The following is a 19,874-nucleotide window of genomic DNA, read 5'->3' on the forward strand; positions in this document are numbered from 1 at the left end:
CAAACACCCCCGCACACACACATCGCCCCACAATCACACGCCCCCACACACACACCGCGGCACACAGACAAATATACACACACCGCAAAACCCCCCCACAACACACGCACATTTCCCCACATACGCACCGCAACACACACAGAACGCAATACACACACCGTGCAACACAAGCACCGCCCTACACAGACACCCACATACCAGGATGGGGGCCATACAAGGATGGAGACTATACCAGGATGGGACACAGACCAGGAGGCTGCATACACAAGGATCCTACCTATACCACGATGGGGACACATACCAGGATGGCGGCAATCACAGGATGGGACCATATACTCTGTGACATTGCCCTGACCTGACTTCTTTCCTTGACTCTACTTGATCATTCGCTACCACTGTCTATGTGGGTATCTTTCACAGATTACAACAAACAACATTTACCCTTCCGGCCTTACAAGGGCTCCTAAAAGAAAAAACGCAACCCAGCAACACAACAAACTAGCAGCAGGAAGAAACCAACAACAATGTCACAAGAAACACAATGCTACAAAGGAAGACCAAACAACCACACGAGCACAAACATCACACACAACCTCAAGAAGAAACCACACAACAACACAAGAACACCTTACTAACCCTGGAAGCAGAATCTCAGACACAACAGCCAGAAGAGGAGAATCTTCCACAAACTAAGGACACACAAGGTCAAGATGTACTAACGAACAAACTGCCTCAGGATCACCAGACAACACAACTAACTGCGGCACAGGAGGTACAGCAGAGGGAGAGGGCAACTCACAGGAAAAAGGGACATTGTGTACACCACAAACTCCCGCCATGTTCCGTCCACCTCTTGGCTCACCTGATTACGGCTTGCTTATTTGCTTGGCTGGGGTACTGGCCCCGCTACCCCCTTTATATAGCCATACGCATCTTTCACAACTTCACCAGCACTCTCACATAAGCTGGCTGACCAATAAATTCTAAAAATAATATAAAAATAATTGGGCCCACCTCATAGCACAATATGTCTCACCCGCCAAGAGGATGGACAGCATAAGGTCACTGACTCACAATGATTGGTACTTGGCTTTCTGACACACAACACCTTCTGCAATTCACACTGTGACATAGTTCACACACTTGCCCCAATCACTTTGCCTACAACACGATGCTTTATAGCTCACTCGCACTCCATAAACACATACTGTCACTCACAGCGCGCTCATCAGAAACTCCTTTACTGGACTCTAAGACATAATTGCCTATTTCGGACTATTTGTCTAACTTTCCTAGCATGACCAGGCCACACCTTACACTTCCTGGGTGCCAAGGGGTCGCAAGTGAAAATATGCCACAGATCATGAAAGAAAACAGCAGAATCCGCAAGTAAACGACAACGTTGCAAAGAAGAGACACTTCAACAAACTGCCGCCAGACAAGCCAAAGATGCAGAAAATCAAAAACACGTTCGACAACAATACACACTTTAACAAAAAGCCAAAAAACAAGCCCAAGATAAAGCATATCACACACAACACCGAGAAAAAGAGACACTAAGAACAAACTGGCACAAGACAAGCCAAAGATGCCATCTATCAAAAAAAGTCACCACCACTGAACACTGCAACAAACTATGGAAAGACAAGTCCAGGATGCACACTGCCACAAGCAACGTCGCATTACGGAGTCACCACCTTCCAAACAAAAAAGACAATAACACGATCGGCAGGTTCATAACAAAAGAAGACTCTACCAACTAAATCAAGCCAAACACAACATTCAACAACTCGCATGCTACACAACAAACACCGACAGTACCATTCTTCAGCACAACTGTGGACAAATGAATGCAATCTGCTCAACATGCAACTTTCACAATTTTCCTGTAGAAAAACCAGCTGACAATATGTTCACTCAATTCTGCCAAACAGGAAAAATTCAGTTACCAACACCTCACTCGTGTCTTTGAACAATTGATGAAGGGAACCCATCCATGGTCAAAATTTTATGGACAATATCAGAACCATCAACAGTTCCCACGCGTTTGCTTCATTTGGGGCCAACATTGCACCACTCCCAGGATTTGGCCCTTATTGTTTTAAAATTCATGGACAGATCTACAACCGCACCGGAACACTTCACCCCAAGATAGGCCAAGCACCCAAATTTTCACAATTATACATCTTTGATCCTAATGAGTAGAGATGAGCGAACCGGTCGCGGTTCGGCTCGAGGTTGGTTCGCCGAACGGACCTCCCGTTCGAGTTCGGTTCGTCGAACGTTCGACGAACCGAACTCGAACTGCATAGGAAACAATGGCAGGCAATCACAAACACAGAAAAACACCTAGAAAACACCCTCAAAGGTGTCCTAAAGGTGACAAACAACTCAAACACATTGGAAAGTGACAAGGACATATACTCATGCGAAAACAAAACAGCTGGACAAGGAAAAAGAGGAGGACACACAGATATAGGCATGGCACGCCCTTCTAAAATCATGTAAAACACCGCAAGGTGACTCCAAGCGGAGTCTCCCTTTTTTCCAAAAATTGGGCCACACACACACCCACCCCTTCAGTGGTAGCACTTGTGCCCCAGTTGCACACTTCACAGCTAGATTTGCATCAAGCACATTCAAAAATACGCCATAATTAACCGTCCCCAGGATGACACCAGGGTAGGTAGCTAAGTCTTTCCTGATCCCAGCTCTGTGCAGCTTGGATCATTTATAAAAAACACAGCAATCAAGGGTTACTCCAAGCGGAGTCTCCCTTTTTTCCAAAAATTGGGCCCCACACACACCCACCCCTTCAGTGGCAGCAGTTGTGCCCTAGTTGTACACTTCACAGCTACATTTGCATCAAGCACATTCAAAAATACGCCATTCTTATCCGTCCCCAGGATGACACCGGGGTAGGTAGCAAAGTCTTTCCTGATCCCAGCTCTGTTCATCTTGGCTTCTTTTAAAAACAATGTAAGCAAGGGTTACTCCAAGCGGAGTCTCCCTTTTTTCCAAAAATTGGGCCCCACACACACCCACCCCTTCAGTGGCAGCAGTTGTGCCCTAGTTGTACACTTCACAGCTAGATTTGCATCAAGCACATTCAAAAATACGTCATTCTTATCCGTCCCCAGGATGACACCGGGGTAGGTAGCAAAGTCTTTCCTGATCCCAGCTCTGTTCATCTTGGCTTCTTTTAAAAACACATCAAGCAAGGGTTACTCCAAGCGGAGTCTCCCTTTTTTCCAAAAATTGGGCCCCACACACACCCACCCCTTCAGTGGCAGCAGTTGTGCCCTAGTTGTACACTTCACAGCTACATTTGCATCAAGCACATTCAAAAATACGCCATTCTTATCCATCCCCAGGATGACACCGGGGTAGGTAGCAAAGTCTTTGCTGACCCATGACTTGTTCATCTTGGCTTCTTTTAAAAACAATGTAAGCAAGGGTTACTCCAAGTGGAGTCTCCCTTTTTTCCAAAAATTGGGCCCCACACACACCCACCCCTTCAGTGGCAGCAGTTGTGCCCTAGTTGTACACTTCACAGCTACATTTGCATCAAGCACATTCAAAAATACGCCATTCTTATCCGTCCCCAGGATGACACCGGGGTAGGTAGCAAAGTCTTTCCTGATCCCAGCTCTGTTCATCTTGGCTTCTTTTAAAAACACATCAAGCAAGGGTTACTCCAAGCGGAGTCTCCCTTTTTTTCCAAAAATTGGGCCCCACACACCCACCCATTCAGTGGCAGCAGTTGTGCCCCAGTTGTACACTTCACAGCTAGATTTGCATCAAGCACATTCAAAAATACGTCATTCTTATCCGTCCCCAGGATGACACCGGGGTAGGTAGCAAAGTCTTTCCTGATCCCAGCTCTGTTCATCTTGGCTTCTTTTAAAAACACATCAAGCAAGGGTTACTCCAAGCGGAGTCTCCCTTTTTTCCAAAAATTGGGCCCCACACACACCCACCCCTTCAGTGGCAGCAGTTGTGCCCTAGTTGTACACTTCACAGCTACATTTGCATCAAGCACATTCAAAAATACGCCATTCTTATCCATCCCCAGGATGACACCGGGGTAGGTAGCAAAGTCTTTGCTGACCCATGACTTGTTCATCTTGGCTTCTTTTAAAAACAATGTAAGCAAGGGTTACTCCAAGCGGAGTCTCCCTTTTTTCCAAAAATTGGGCCCCACACACACCCACCCCTTCAGTGGCAGCAGTTGTGCCCTAGTTGTACACTTCACAGCTACATTTGCATCAAGCACATTCAAAAATACGCCATTCTTATCCGTCCCCAGGATGACACCGGGGTAGGTAGCAAAGTCTTTCCTGATCCCAGCTCTGTTCATCTTGGCTTCTTTTAAAAACACAGCAAGCAAGGGTTACTCCAAGCGGAGTCTCCCTTTTTTTCCAAAAATTGGGCCCCACACACCCACCCATTCAGTGGCAGCAGTTGTGCCCCAGTTGTACACTTCACAGCTAGATTTGCATCAAGCACATTCAAAAATACGTCATTCTTATCCGTCCCCAGGATGACACCGGGGTAGGTAGCAAAGTCTTTCCTGATCCCAGCTCTGTTCATCTTGGCTTCTTTTAAAAACAATGTAAGCAAGGGTTACTCCAAGCGAAGTCTCCCTTTTTTCCAAAAATTGTGCCCCACACACACCCACCCATTCAGTGGCAGCAGTTGTGCCCTAGTTGTACACTTCACAGCTACATTTGCATCAAGCACATTCAAAAATACGCCATTCTTATCCATCCCCAGGATGACACCGGGGTAGGTAGCAAAGTCTTTGCTGACCCATGACTTGTTCATCTTGGCTTCTTTTAAAAACAATGTAAGCAAGGGTTACTCCAAGCGGAGTCTCCCTTTTTTCCAAAAATTGGGCCCCACACACACCCACCCCTTCAGTGGCAGCAGTTGTGCCCTAGTTGTACACTTCACAGCTACATTTGCATCAAGCACATTCAAAAATACGCCATTCTTATCCGTCCCCAGGATGACACCGGGGTAGGTAGCAAAGTCTTTCCTGATCCCAGCTCTGTTCATCTTGGCTTCTTTTAAAAACACAGCAAGCAAGGGTTACTCCAAGCGGAGTCTCCCTTTTTTTCCAAAAATTGGGCCCCACACACCCACCCATTCAGTGGCAGCAGTTGTGCCCCAGTTGTACACTTCACAGCTAGATTTGCATCAAGCACATTCAAAAATACGCCATAATTAACCGTCCCCAGGATGACACCAGGGTAGGTAGCAAAGTCTTTCCTGATCCCAGCTCTGTTCATCTTGGCTTCTTTTAAAAACAATGTAAGCAAGGGTTACTCCAAGCGGAGTCTCCCTTTTTTTCCAAAAATTGGGCCCCACACACCCACCCATTCAGTGGCAGCACTTGTGCCCTAGTTGCAAACAGGATGTTTTGATTTGCATCAAGCACATTCCAAATCAACAAGCATTTACTCTCCCCAGGATGACACAGGGGTAGTAAATTCCTTCTGGATCCATGACTTGTTCATTTTGATGAACGTCAGTCTGTCCACATTGTCACTGGACAGACGCGTGCGCTTATCTGTCAGCACACACCCAGCAGCACTGAATACACGTTCAGAGACAACGCTGGCAGCTGGACACGACAAAATCTCCAAGGCGTAAGTTGCGAGCTCTGGCCATTTTTCTAGGTTTGAAGCCCAAAAGGAGCAAGGCTCCAGTTGCACAGTCATGGCATCGATGTTCATTTGGAGATACTCCTGTATCATCCTCTCCAGCCGTTGACTATGTGTCAGACTTGTTGTCTCTGGTGGCCTTGCAAAAGAGGGTCTAAAAAAATTATGAAAAGATTCCATAAAATTGCTGTTACCGGCACCAGATACGGTCCACTGGTACGGGTAGACTGTTGAAGATGACGAGACCGTCCCATGTTTGTCAAGTTACAACTGGGAGATTCACTCCCTGCACCTGCACGGTTGTTTGGTGGAAAAGCCGAGCTAAGATCTAGTAACAGCTTCTGCTGATACTCCTGCATACGTGCGTCCCTTTCTATGGCTGGAATTATGTCACAAAATTTGGACTTGTACCGGGGATCTAATAGTGTGGCAATCCAGTAGTCATCATCACTTCTAATTTTGACAATACGACTGTCATGTTGGAGGTAGTGCAACAAAAAGGCACTCATGTGTCTTGCGCAGCCATGCGGACCAAGTCCACGCTGTGTTTGTGGCATAGAGGTGCTACCCGTTCTTTCTTCCTCTGACATCTGACCCCAACCTCTTTCAACTGAAATTTGACCAAGGTCTCCCTCATCCGCTGAGTCTTCCATGTCCATGGACAGTTCGTCCTCCATTTCTTCATGTTCTCCTGCACCTTGCTCAACATTTCGCCTGCTACTATGCGCCCTTGTCGATCCCTGTCCCCCTTGGTCCCATGCCTGCTGCGTTGGTGATGATGAACGTCTGGACCTTGGTGATGTTGTTGTCCCTTGCGCATATGAATCCTCCTGTAGTTCCTCCCCTTCATGTTGTCCCACCCCCTGACTCCGAATAGTGTTTAGCGTGTGCTCCAGCATGTAAATGACTGGAATCGTCATGCTGATAATGGCATTGTCAGCGCTAAACATATTCGTCGCCATGTCGAAACTGTGCAGAAGGGTGCATAGGTCCTTGATCTGAGACCACTCCATCAGGGTGATCTGCCCCACCTCTGCATCTCGTTGGCCCAGGCTATACGTCATGACGTATTGCACCAGGGCTCTGCGGTGCTGCCACAGTCGCTGTAACATGTGGAGAGTTGAATTCCAGCGTGTCGCCACATCGCATTTCAGGCGATGAACCGGCAGGCCGAAAGACTTCTGGAGCGATGCAAGTCGCTCAGCTGCGGCGCTTGAACGGCGGAAGTGAGCAGACAGTTTTCGTGCCCTGTTCAGAAGGCCATCTAGGCCGGGATAGTGTGTTAAAAATTGCTGCACGACAAGGTTCAACACGTGAGCCATACAAGGTACGTGTGTCACCTTGCCCAGGCGAAGGGCCGCACCCAGGTTTGCAGCATTGTCGCACACGGCCTTACCAGGCTGCAGGTTGAGTGGAGACAACCATTTATTAAACTCGGACCGCAGAGCTGACCACAACTCCTCAGCTGTGTGACTCTTATTACCAAGACATGTCAAGCTAAAGACCGCCTGATGCCGTTGCGCTCTGCTGCCAGCATAGTAATGAGGGGTGCGTGATTCCTTCTGCGCAGTGAGAACGCTGGTGGCCTGACCAGGCAGGCTTGGGGCGGAGGTGGAGGACCCAGATGAGGTGGAGGATGCAGAAGCAGTGGCGGAACTTGGACAGACAGAGGATTGACACACAAGTCGTGGGGACGGCAAGACTTGTGCAGCAGACCCTTCACCATCTATCACCATAGTTACCCAGTGCCCAGTCAGCGACATGTAACGTCCCTGTCCATGCTTACTGGTCCAAGTATCGGTGGTGAAATGCACCCGTTCACACACAGAGTTTCTCAAGGAAGCGGTGAGGTTGTGTGCGACATGCTGGTGTAGCGCGGGCACACCTTTCTTAGAGAAGTAGTGGCGACTAGGCATCTGGTACTGGGGCACAGCGACAGACATAAGGTCTCTAAAATCCTGTGTGTCCACTAGGCGGAAAGGCAGCATTTCGGTAGCCAACAACTTACAGAGGGATAGAGTCAACCTCTTAGCTTTGTCATGGGTCGGAGGAAGTGGCCTTTTATTTGACCACATCTGAGGGACAGAGATCTGGCTGCTGTGTGTAGACGGTGTTGAGTAGGGTGTCCCTGGAAAAATGCAGGTTTGTGAGGAAAGTGCAGGCAGAGACATGATGTTGCCTTCATCCAACGTTGGTGCTATCGATGTCTGAGAGAGCTGTACACACTCACTTGTTTCCCCTTCCAAACCAACTGACGACCTTACAAGCAAACTGCCTGTTGCGGTTACAGTGGTGGAAGTTTTGCGTGGAAAAACAGGTGTGACAGCTGTCCCCACAGTCCTAGAAGATGAAGAGCGCGCGGATGCACTGGAAGGGGCGGGCGGTGGATGGTTCGCTCCGCTAGGCCGCATTGCAGCACGGTGAGCTTCCCACCGGGACTTATGATATTTAGTCATGTGACGATTCATGGAAGAAGTTGTCAAACTGCTGAGGTTTTGACCTCTACTAACAGAATCATGACAAATGTTACATATCACATGAGTTGGGCGATCTTTTTCGATGTGAAAAAAGGACCAGGCTAGGCAAGGCTTAGAGGCCATGCGACCTGTTGATCCACCCCGAATAATGCTCATAGGCAGAGTGGTGGCTGAGGATGCAGTTGTAGACGTGCTACCAGTGCTCCGACTCTGCCCAGGAAGGCGCAAGGTAACTTCGTCGTCGGTTGCATCCTCCTCCACCGCCTCTGTTGACCTCCTCGAGTGCCTGACTGGGGGTTGACCGTAGGTGGGATCTAGAACGTCATCATCAATTGTTGTGTTTGCACTCCCCTCCCCCTCAGACCGAGCCTCTTCTTGCCCTGACCGAATATTTAAGTTGTCATCCCAATCGGGTATCTGCGTCTCATCTTCATCAGTATGTTCCTCATTGTCTATAACCACAGGTGTTACAGTTTGTGACAAAGGGTCAACATTATGCTCAGAAACTTGGTCCTCACGGCCTGAATCAGAGTCACAAAGGTTCTGGGCATCACTGCAGACCATTTCCTGTTCTGTACTCACTGTAGCTTGGGAGCAGACCTCTGATTCCCAGGCTATAGTGTGACTGAACAGCTCTGCAGACTCAGCCATCTCAGTTCCACCATACTGTGCAGGGCTGATGGAGACTTCAGAGCTGGGAGAAATCAAGTGTGATTGGGATGACAACTCAGAGGACTGGTGTTTTTTGGATGCGGTACTTGAAGTGGCTGAGAGGGCACTTGTTGGACCACTTGAGATCCATTCAAGCATTTTCCTTTTTTGCCCATCATCTACCTTTGTTCCTCTTGTTCGTGTCCGTAAAAAAGGGAGCACATCGGATTGTCCACAATAAGTAGTAGACATCTTACTTTTGCTAGTAGATGGTCTATCTGCAGCAGATGATAATGGAGCTTTGCCACCTTCCCCACTGACAAAACCTTTTTTGCCTTTTCCACCACGCCTCTTCCCCTTTCCACCAGCATCTGTCATTTTGCCACTCATGTTGATTGCGACAAGATTGTGGACTGAAAATGTGGTAGTAAAAATTGAGAGGTGGTGAAGATTGCAGTGGTGGTCTAGCTTTATTAACAGCAGAATAATAAAGAATAAATATCCCTGACAATGTAACTTAGTTATAATTAGTTGGAGTGTGCAACGCAGGCAGACGTGCTGCAAATGTCTTGGCACTAGTGGGACTAAAGCAAAGTCCAATAGCCACGTATAGGATGCCACTAGGTACACTGAGTGTTTGCTAGTATAATGGCTTAGTTATAATTAGTTGGAGTGTGCAACGCAGGCAGATGCGCTCTGCAAATGTCTTGGCACTAGTGGGACTATAGCAAAGTCCAATAGCCACGTATAGGATGCCACTAGGTACACTGAGTGTGTGCTAGTATAATGGCTTAGTTATAATTAGTTGGAGTGTGCAACGCAGGCAGATGCGCTCTGCAAATGTCTTGGCACTAGTGGGACTATAGCAAAGTCCAATAGCCACGTATAGGATGCCACTAGGTACACTAAGTGTTTGCTAGTATAATGGCTTAGTTATAATTAGTTGGAGTGTGCAACGCAGGCAGATGCGCTCTGCAAATGTCTTGGCACTAGTGGGACTATAGCAAAGTCCAATAGCCACGTATAGGATGCCACTAGGTACACTGAGTGTGTGCTAGTATAATGGCTTAGTTATAATTAGTTGGAGTGTGCAACGCAGGCAGATGCGCTCTGCAAATGTCTTGGCACTAGTGGGACTATAGCAAAGTCCAATAGCCACGTATAGGATGCCACTAGGTACACTAAGTGTTTGCTAGTATAATGGCTTAGTTATAATTAGTTGGAGTGTGCAACGCAGGCAGATGCGCTCTGCAAATGTCTTGGCACTAGTGGGACTATAGCAAAGTCCAATAGCCACGTATAGGATGCCACTAGGTACACTGAGTGTGTGCTAGTATAATGGCTTAGTTATAATTAGTTGGAGTGTGCAACGCAGGCAGATGCGCTCTGCAAATGTCTTGGCACTAGTGGGACTATAGCAAAGTCCAATAGCCACGTATAGGATGCCACTAGGTACACTAAGTGTTTGCTAGTATAATGGCTTAGTTATAATTAGTTGGAGTGTGCAACGCAGGCAGATGCGCTCTGCAAATGTCTTGGCACTAGTGGGACTATAGCAAAGTCCAATAGCCACGTATAGGATGCCACTAGGTACACTGAGTGTGTGCTAGTATAATGGCTTAGTTATAATTAGTTGGAGTGTGCAACGCAGGCAGATGCGCTCTGCAAATGTCTTGGCACTAGTGGGACTATAGCAAAGTCCAATAGCCACGTATAGGATGCCACTAGGTACACTGAGTGTGTGCTAGTATAATGGCTTAGTTATAATTATTTGGAGTGTGCAACGCAGGCAGATGCGCTCTGCAAATGTCTTGGCACTAGTGGGACTATAGCAAAGTCCAATAGCCACGTATAGGATGTCACTAGGTACACTGAGTGTGTGCTAGTATAATGGCTTAGTTATAATTAGTTGGAGTGTGCAACGCAGGCAGATGCGCTCTGCAAATGTCTTGGCACTAGTGGGACTATAGCAAAGTCCAATAGCCACGTATAGGATGCCACTAGGTACACTAAGTGTTTGCTAGTATAATGGCTTAGTTATAATTAGTTGGAGTGTGCAACGCAGGCAGATGCGCTCTGCAAATGTCTTGGTCTTGGCACTAGTGGGACTATAGCAAAGTCCAATAGCCACGTATAGGATGCCACTAGGTACACTGAGTGTGTGCTAGTATAATGGCTTAGTTATAATTAGTTGGAGTGTGCAACGCAGGCAGATGCGCTCTGCAAATGTCTTGGCACTAGTGGGACTATAGCAAAGTCCAATAGCCACGTATAGGATGCCACTAGGTACACTGAGTGTTTGCTAGTATAATGGCTTAGTTATAATTAGTTGGAGTGTGCAACGCAGGCAGATGCGCTCTGCAAATGTCTTGGCACTAGTGGGACTATAGCAAAGTCCAATAGCCACGTATAGGATGCCACTAGGTACACTAAGTGTTTGCTAGTATAATGGCTTAGTTATAATTAGTTGGAGTGTGCAACGCAGGCAGATGCGCTCTGCAAATGTCTTGGCACTAGTGGGACTATAGCAAAGTCCAATAGCCACGTATAGGATGCCACTAGGTACACTGAGTGTGTGCTAGTATAATGGCTTAGTTATAATTAGTTGGAGTGTGCAACGCAGGCAGATGCGCTCTGCAAATGTCTTGGCACTAGTGGGACTATAGCAAAGTCCAATAGCCACGTATAGGATGCCACTAGGTACACTGAGTGTGTGCTAGTATAATGGCTTAGTTATAATTAGTTGGAGTGTGCAACGCAGGCAGATGCGCTCTGCAAATGTCTTGGCACTAGTGGGACTATAGCAAAGTCCAATAGCCACGTATAGGATGCCACTAGGTACACTGAGTGTGTGCTAGTATAATGGCTTAGTTATAATTAGTTGGAGTGTGCAACGCAGGCAGATGTGCTCTGCAAATGTCTTGGCACTAGTGGGACTATAGCAAAGTCCAATAGCCACGTATAGGATGCCACTAGGTACACTAAGTGTTTGCTAGTATAATGGCTTAGTTATAATTAGTTGGAGTGTGCAACGCAGGCAGATGCGCTCTGCAAATGTCTTGGCACTAGTGGGACTATAGCAAAGTCCAATAGCCACGTATAGGATGCCACTAGGTACACTGAGTGTTTGCTAGTATAATGGCTTAGTTATAATTAGTTGTAGTGTGCAATGCAGGCAGACGTGCTCTGCAAATGTCTTTGCACTAGTGGGACTATAGCAAAGTCCAATAGCCACAGATAGGATGCCACTAGGTACACTGAGTGTTTGCTAGTATAATGGCTTAGTTATGAGTTGGAGTGTGCAGAGGACAAGAGGGTACAGTGGCAGGATTGTGGTGCTCTGGGTAGAGGAATGGAAGCCTGCCTTTCTATTCCCTCCTCATGGTGAAATGCAGGGAGGAAATCCCTGACCTTGGCTGCACAGACGCTGGCGCTGTTTTCAGGACCTGTCACCTTAACTCTGACCCTGCCGGTTTGAGCCCTTAAAAGGACTGCTATAAAGTGCTCTCCCTATGCTGTCTAACGCTGTGTATGCAGCGCATACAGCTGTATCAGCGATAGGACTCAAGACGGAGCTGCGACAGTGATGTCTGACACCAAAGACGCAGAAGGCAGATAATGGCGTCCGTGAAGAAAATGTCCGGTTTTATAATGCAGGGACATGTGACATGCAGATCCTATCACACATGCCGTTGCTTCTCTGGCTCAAAGTCCACTTAGCTGTGTGTGTGTCTGTGATTGGCTGACATGCTGGCCCGCCCCACAAGACGCGCGCGCTTAGGGAAGGAAGACAAGAAAAAAAAAAAAAAAATGGCGATCGCCATTATAGAAACAGCAGTGATCTGAAGGCGCTGTTCACGCACACTATACACTGAAATGTGATAATAGTTTGATTCACAGAGTGACTTACACTATTACAGCAGAAACCAAGCTATGATTTAGCTGTTTTTTGGCTGCTAGAACCGTTCTCGAACGTTTCTAGAACTATCGAGCTTTTGCAAAAAGCTCGAGTTCTAGTTCGATCTAGAACATGCCCCAAAATCACTCGAGCCTAGAACTGGAGAACCACGAACCACGAACCGCGCTCAACTCTACTAATGAGGTCACCGAACAAAAGATGAACCTCCAAGAAAACCAAAAGTGTAATGCCGAACTCATGAATGAAATTACCCAACATGTACAACAAATAAGCCCATTTGCAGAGCATATCGCATGCTTAAAGACGTAGAAGCAGAGGAACAACAGCGGGCTAGCTTCAGTGGATCAGAAATGCCTTCTGTAGTTATGGCCATAAAACAAGAATGCACACAGGATCCACGCCTTTACAACAAACCACGTGTCAGTGAGGTTGCAGGGGTCTTTCAAAACGATGATGGAGAGCCTCCTTTTCATAGGGATATCGTAGTCCATCTTCGCCCAGACCCAAACAACCTTTTAGTTCCAAAAACCCAACGTATTAGCATTTTGCACAGCAACCTAGATGCTCTTCTGTATCCCCTTTTCTTTCCAAGAGGTGACCAAGGTTGGCATGAAAACCTACACCAACAAGGCACTTCCAGAAGAATTACCCAACTGCAGCACTACAGATTTCTGCAGTCTATCCACAAACACTTTAATCCTCTTTTAAACGGTGGCAAATTAACACAACAGTACTTAGTAGACGCATACGTTCAATTTGAAGCCAATTGTCTCAATTTCATATGAAGGAATCAAAAGAACCTTTAAGTGGAAGACTACTGTGTTCTGCAAGAACATTTGCAACAACAATCAATTCAAAAAGGAAATTGGAAAAACAGTCATTCTAACCTCCTCTTTTCAAGGTAGCCCCCGCAAAATGCAACAGCGTTATCAAGATACAATGGCAATAGTCACAAAGTATGGAAAGCCAGATATTTTTGTCACAATGACGTGTAATCCTAAATGGGTGGAAATTACAGAAAATCTTGACCCATGGCAAAAAGTGGAACATAGGCTGGACTTAGTTGCACGCGTATTTCGAATAAAACTCAACAGTCTTTTACAAGACGTCAACAATGGCCTGTTTGGATCAGTTATTGCAATGGTACATGTCACTGAGTTCCAGAAATGAGGTCTCCCACATGCCAATATACTCATTATATTAGATGCCGCTTCTAAAATCCACACCGATGAAGATGTCGACAACATTGTGTGGGCTGAAATTCCAAACCAACAAAACTATCCCGAACTATATAATATTGTACTCATATGGTTCATGACCCATGTGGAAAAGCAAATCAAACAAGTCCATGCATGCAAAACGGAAAGTGTTCTAAAAACTTCCCAAAGGAATTAAAGCAGCAGCAAACTGTTAAAGACTTGGATGGCTATCCATCCTACCGGCGACAAAAAAATTAAAACATTGTTCACAACAAAAAAATCATCAATAATTCATGGATAGTCCCATACAACCCATACTTACTAAAATGTTACAATTGTCACATCAATGTTGAAATCTGCGCTTCTATTAATCCCTTCACGACCATGGACGGATATATCCATCATGGAGCGTGTCCCGTTAAGCCCAACAGCTGACATGTGTGCCTGCTAGCCGCGGGTGGAATCGCTTCCACCCACGGCCATTAACCCCTTAAATCTTGCTGCCAAAGTCTGGCAGAAAGATCTATATGCACGCGGCCATGTTTTTTACTTACCGCCGCCCCCCCCGGAAGTGACGTGACTATCGGTGGTTGCCATCGTAGCACAGGGTCATGTGATGACGCCTGCAGCTATGAAGTTTCAATTTCATTTTTCCTCGGCCGCGAGCAGAGAGAAACAGAAAGTGACTGAATCTGCTGTTTACAGCTGTATAGCTGTGATCAGCAGATAGATAAGAGCGATCAGGTTGCTGATCGCTATAGTCCCCAAGGGGGACTAGTAAAATAAAAAAAAAGTAAAAAAAAAAGTTTTAAAAAATAGAAAAAAACAAAAAACCTAAAAGTTCAAATCACTCCCCTTTCCCCCCATTGAAAATTAAAGGGTTAAAAAATAAATAAATATACACATATTTGGTATCGCCGCGTTCAGAAACGTCTGATCTATCAAAATATAAAATCAATTAATCTGATTGGTAAACGGCGTAGTGGCAAAAAAATTCCAAACGCCAAAATTACGTTTTTTGGATGCCGCAAGTTTTACGCAAAATGCAATAATAGGTGATCAAAACGTAGCATCTGCGCAAAAATGGTACCATTAGAAACGTCAGCTCGAGACGCAAAAAATAAGCCACCACTAAGCTATAGATCCCAAAAAATAAGATTGCTACGTGTTTCGGAATATGGCGCAAAACGTGCGCCATGTTTATTGGACAAACTTGTGAATTTTTTTCAACCCCTTAGATACAGGTAAACCTATACATATTTGGTGTCTACAAACCCGCACCAACCTCAGGCATCATACCCATACATCTGTTTTACCATATAGTGAACACAGTGAATAAAACATCCCAAAAACTATTGTGCCATCACACTTTTTTTGCAATTTTTCCGCATTTGGATTTTTTTTGCTGTTTTCTAGTACACCATATGGTAAAACTTATGGTTTCATTTAAAAGTACAACTTGTCCCGCAAAAAATAAGCCATCATATGGCAAGATTAACGGAAAAATAAAAAAGTTAAGGCTCTCGGAAAAAGGGGAGCAAAAAACAAAAACGCAAAAATGGAAAGTGCCCCGGGGCTGAAGGGGTTAAAAGCGACAAATATCTGTTCAAGTACATTTACAAAGGACATGATAAAGCAATCATCAAAATAAAACAGAAAAATTTCCATCACGATGAATCTTCAACTTTTGTAGACTCAAGATATATCAGTGCTCCCGAAGGTGCTTGGAGGATATTTGCATTTCCTATGCATTCCCAATCCCATGCTATTATACGTTTAGCTATTCATTTGCCAAATTAACACCAGCTTTATTTTTGGGAAGATGCTCAAGTAGAAGATGTGTCCAAAACTTTAAGCGCAACTTCAACATTAATAGAATGGTTTCTGCTAAACAAACGAGACGAAAATGCAAGGCAATATTTGTATCGCGAAATTCCAGAGCATTACGTTTGGCAAAAAATATGGAATCCAAGACAACGAGGAGATAGCAGAATCATTGGACGTATGTATACTGTTAAGGCCACTTTACATGCTGCGATACCGTGACCGATATCGCTAGCGTGCGCACCCGCCCCCTCGTTTGTGCGACATGGGCAAATCGCTGCCCATGGCGCACAACATCGCTCAGACCAGTCACACTACTTACCTTCCTAGCGACGTCGCTGTGATCGGTGAACCGCCTCCTTTCTAAGAGGCCAGTTCATTCGGCGTCACCGTGGCGTCACTGTGACATCACTAAGCGGCCGGCCAATAGAAGCGGAGGGGCATAGATGAGCGGGACATAACATCCCGCCCACCTCCTTCCTTCCGCATTGCTGGCAGCCGCAGATAAGGAGATGTTCCTCGTTCCTGCGGCGTCACACATAGCGACCAAAACAACAGGGAATTACTGAATTCAGGGATAGATGGATAGGCTTGAGACAATAAGGGCCAGTGCTTGCTTATAATATTTCTGACAAGTGTATTAAAAGGGTGGTACGTGCAAACAAAAGGTAACCGAGGAGATCCTTTCTTAATGGTAGTGCCTCGTGATTGGGTGTTGCTAGAAATATGGAGGGGGTAACTCCTCTCTTGGCATTTACAACTTATTTCATCATGTCTAATATTGCGAATAGAAGGGTCTGAGATAATGCGGGTGATTCGATGATGTTGGGAAATAGGACGAGAATTCTTAACATGTTTAGGGTGATAACTTGTATAGTATAAGAGACTATTTTTATCAGTAGATTTGGTGTACAGATCAGTCAACATATGGCCAGAATTATCAACCGAAATGATGGTATCAAGAAAAAGAATAGAATGTAAATCCTGATGTAAGGTAAAAGTGATATTAGGTACGCATGAATTTAACATGTCAAAAAAGATTTTAAGGTCACTATTGTCACCTTGCCAAAGGAAAAGATATCGTCGATGTACCTCTTCCAGACTACAACATGAGTCTGGAAGAGGTATAAACGTATATTTCTTCGAGCCATGCCATAAAGATATTGGTGTACGGGGGTGCCACATTGGACCCCATCACTGTACCCCTTCATTGAACATAGTACTGATTCTCAAACAGGAAAAGTTCTGTTCTAATACTATACGGACTAGGTCCTTACAAAAGAATTTCGGTTGGTCAGAAAAATTGCTATATTTATCTAGGAACCAGTCAACAGCCTCTGATCCCAGTTGGTGATCAATACTGGTATAGAGGCTGTTGACGTCTAACGTGACCAAGAGGCTACCAGGGGGGGTAGAGCCCAAAGAACGAATATGTGTAAGAAAGTCAGTAGTGTCCTTCAAATAGGAAGTAATGGAGGGAACAAGAGGGGACAAAATTTTGTCTAAAGTAATGGCCAAAGGTGAGAGCAATGAATCCGTGGAAGCCATGATTGAGCGCCCAGGAGGTTTGGTCAGGTTTGTATATATTTTGGGCAAAATGTAAAATACAGGTATGATACGATGTATTTTGTATAGAAATTCGGCCAACTTTTTATCAATAGTGCCTAAAGATAGATGATGGTCAATAGCAGAGGCAATGACACTACGCACAGCAGGAGAAGGGTGTTTAGCTACAGGGATGTATGTGGAGTGATCGCTCAGTTGGTTATGAATTTCTGTGAAATAATAGGTTTTGTCCAAAACCACAATGCCTCCACCCTTATCGGCCGGTTTTATGATAATATTTTTATTCTTTTTTTTAAATCACTAATGGCTCGTGATTCCTCAGGGGTACAGTTATGTCTTAATTGATAATTCCCCTTATGAATATTATCCAAGATGTGGTTAATGTCATTAGAGACAAGTTTGCCCCTATGTTATTGTTTCACCTGGTGGTTTCCACCTTATATTTACTTGAAGCCTGATAAAAGCAGTACCGAGGCCGGACTGTCACACATAATACCAGACGTCTTCTCTATCATTTATACCGGTATGCCATCTAACATTACTGAATTTTTTGCCAAACCTTATTTAGATTCTGCTTTGCGTATCCACTGATGTATTACTTATTTTAGTCCATCCGCTACCTGCATTAGCCCAGATTCAATATCTATCGGTATGTATAAACCTTTACATTACCTGCAATCATCCGCCATTGGTCACATATTTATTCTGCCTATTTGCTCTCTCTAGTGCTTCTATTTCCTCTTTGAGTATAAACAACATCTGAACAATATCATATGGGGGAAAGTTTTGGTGGTCAAAACTGATCACCATAACCCCTATACAGGACATAAAGGGTAAGTAATCCCTGGTAGAGACTCCATAAAGGTATACAAAACCATAGAAAAGAGTCAATGACACTACCTTAATGCAAAAAAGTGTAAAAATTTTATTATTCACTTATATAAACAGACAATATTAAAAAAGTTCAGGATGTGCTGGTAATGATACAAAAAGGATGGAACATCCTTTTTGTATCTTTACCAGCACATTATGAACTTTTTTATTATTGTCTGTTTATATAAGTGAATAATAAAATTTGTACACTTTTTTGCATTAAGGTAGTGCAATTGACTCTTTTCTATGGTTTTGTATTTCCTCTTTGAGGTAGTATTTTGCATATTCCTGATTCTCATCATATATTGTGACAAGCGAGTCATAACCAATTAAGAAATTAACCCATTAATTTTGCTCTTATATCTCCAATATGCCATAACCTTCTTTTTCTTACTTTTAGATCCGTTTTTCTTTTCTCAGCTGAATAGTCATACCTTTTTTTCATCACATATAGCCGGTTATCCTGTACGTGACTGTTTCACCTTCATTTTTTCCTCTAGTACAGATGGGTCATGATTTTGACTTTACTATACAGATGACCATTACTCATAGGTGGCAGTCTTCCATTGTATGTCCGTGAATATATATTACAATTATCATGTTATTTTCCTGTGTATTTATCACTATTGATCCTCTTGGACATCCATGTATTTGTGTGATTATACTTTGTAATGACATAATAAGTGTTTAATCATTGTATTCTGTTTTATTTAGTACAAATATGTCCCTGATGAAGGCTCTATATTGAGCCAAAACGTCGCACCAATTGTTTTTGAAGAAATTTTCACCATATCGGTTGTCGCATATTGACTTTATTGACTTTATATCCAAATAAAAATTCAAGAACGAGGACGTCACTCTGTTAAATTCACGTGTGATGGATAGAATGCATGGACAGTATACGTTGTACAAAAGTGATGATTCAGTGGATGTAGACAATGAGGATGAACGAGAGCACTATCCAGTTGAATTTTTAAATAGTCTAACGCCATCAGGAATGCCATCACACAGACTTCAATTGAAAGTTGGAACAATCATCATGTTGCTGCGCAATCTCAATACAAAAAAGGGTTTCTGTAATGGAACTTGCCTTATTGTTACTGGAACGAATTCCCACGTAATTCAAGCCAGAGTGATCACTGGATCTGCACAAGGAGACAAAATCTTCATTCCACACATTGATTTATGTTCTTCCGACACCCGTCTTCCATTTAGGCTTCGCCGACGACAGTTTCCCCTCAAACCAGCATTTGCCATAACAATCAACAAGCCACAAGGTCAAACTCTTCACCGTATTGGCATTTATCCCCCTGAGCCCGTTTTTCGACATGGCCAACTGTACGTAGCATTTTCATGAGTTCAAACACGAGCCAACATCAAAGTGCAAGTTTTGGACACACCAATACAAGGCAAATTACTAAAAGATAGTGACAAGGTTTTCACACGCAATGTCGTGTCCTGGAATATTTTTCAATGATATTGCTAAATCACACAGTATACTGTTAATACAATTAGTTCCCAACAATATTTAGTTACGTTCAATTACATCTTCATGTTAAACATTCCCAATTTTTAAACAATAAAATTTATCTTTGACCAAAAATATACTGTGTCTTCCTTCCATTGTTAGTCAAAAATCATACATTAACTACACAATAAATTCTAGAATACCTGATCTGTTAGAATTGGTCCACCA

General features: G+C 44.4%; 1 pseudogene; it reads left to right on the top strand.

The window, feature by feature from the left end:
- The first annotated feature begins 541 nt into the window (after window positions 1-541).
- LOC142289904 (uncharacterized) lies at window positions 542-19,655 on the top strand (annotated as a pseudogene).
- The last annotated feature ends 219 nt before the right edge of the window (window positions 19,656-19,874 follow it).

This window comes from Anomaloglossus baeobatrachus, chromosome 2 (genome assembly GCF_048569485.1).
Source record: "Anomaloglossus baeobatrachus isolate aAnoBae1 chromosome 2, aAnoBae1.hap1, whole genome shotgun sequence".
NCBI classification, from domain to species: domain Eukaryota; kingdom Metazoa; phylum Chordata; class Amphibia; order Anura; family Aromobatidae; genus Anomaloglossus; species Anomaloglossus baeobatrachus.